This window comes from Plecotus auritus (genome assembly GCF_963455305.1).
Source record: "Plecotus auritus genome assembly, chromosome: 3".
NCBI classification, from domain to species: domain Eukaryota; kingdom Metazoa; phylum Chordata; class Mammalia; order Chiroptera; family Vespertilionidae; genus Plecotus; species Plecotus auritus.
This window is the reverse complement of record NC_137772.1, coordinates 202,303,098-202,304,763: the sequence shown is the minus strand read 5'-3', so window position 1 is coordinate 202,304,763 and position 1,666 is coordinate 202,303,098.

The following is a 1,666-nucleotide window of genomic DNA, read 5'->3' as shown; positions in this document are numbered from 1 at the left end:
GTGAAAATTCTACAACTAGAAGGAAAAAGAAAAGCTCACAGAGAATTGGAGGTACGGCAAAGGGGCTTTGTGCGCGCAGAGAGGAAGGGCGGCTGAGAGCCTGGCTGACTTTCTCTGGCGGAAGGGGGAAGGAAGCCTCCGACCGCACTGAACCCCAGTTCTGACTGCACTGAACCCCAGTTCTGGGCGAACCCCTGGGGACCCACGCTCTTACGGGGGGAGTCTGGACTCTCGGGCGGAGACTCGAGCTGGGAAAGGCAGAAGTCTGAAGGCGCGCGCGGGCCAGTGCGCACAAAGGCTGCGGAGGTTGCCACAGGCTTTCCCTAGTGGAAGGGAGTCAGAGGCTCCTGACGGCACTGAGCCCCAGTTCTGACTGCAGTGAACCCCAGTTCCAGGCGAGCCCCTGGGGACCCACGCTCTTGTGGGGGGAGTCTGGACTCTCAGGCGGAGACTCGAGCTGGGGAAGGCGGAGGACTGAAAGCGCACATGCGCGCAAGGGCAAGGCTGACAGGAAGCCAAGACTGAGACTCCACCCCATCCAAGCTGAGCACAGAGGCTATTGCAATTTGGCAAGTCTAATCCTGTAAGGCTGTCTCCAGCACCGAACTTCTCCCAGCATAGACACAGCTGATCCTTACAGCCAACTGGCCCGGAGGTCAATTCTTCCCAGTGATACCAACAACAATGAAGACTTAATTACAACAAGGCTGTACACACAGTCCACAAAGGGGTGCACCAAGAGTGTCCACCTCAGGTTAACTGGGGAAGCAGACCCACTGGGCCATATTGGAAACCTAGCACAAATATCTACCTTACCAACTCAGGGAATCAGTGAAAATGCGGGGTCAAAGAATCAGATCACAAACGAAAGAAATGGAGGAAAACAAACGATTGGATATAGAATTCAAAACCACCGTTATAAGACTTTTTAAGAATATCCTAGAAAAGGCCGATAAATATAACGAGACCCTCAAAGATATGAAAAAGGACCAACTAGAAATTAAACATACACTGACTGAAATAAAAAATATTATACAGAGACCCAAAAACAGACTAGAGGAACACAAGAATCAAGTCAAAGAATTGAAATACAAAGAAGCAAAAAACACTCAACCGAAAAAGCAAAAAGAAAAAAAAAAAATCCAAAAAGTTGAAGATAATGTAAGAAGACTCTGGGACAACTTCAAGCGTACCAACATCAGAATTATGGGGGTGCCAGAAGAAGAGAGAGAGCAAGATACTGAAAACCTATTTGAAGAAATAATGACCGAAAACTTCCCCCACCTGGTGAAAGAAATAGACTTACAAGTCCAGGAAGCCCACAGAACCCCAAACAAAAGGAATCCAAAGAGGACCACACCAAGACACATCATAATTAAAATGCCAAGAGCAAAAGACAAAGAGAGAATATTAAAAGCAGCAAGAGAAAAACAGTTAATTACCTACAAGGGAGCACCCATACGACTGTCAGCTGACTTCTCAACAGAAACTATGCAGGCCAGACGGGAGTGGCAAGAAATTTTCAATGTGATGAATAGCAAGAACCTACAACCAAGATTACTCTACCCAGCAAAGCTATCATTCAGAATTGAAGGGCAGATAAAGAGCTTCACAGATAAGAAAAAGCTGAAGGAGTTCATCACCACCAAACCAGTATTATATGAAA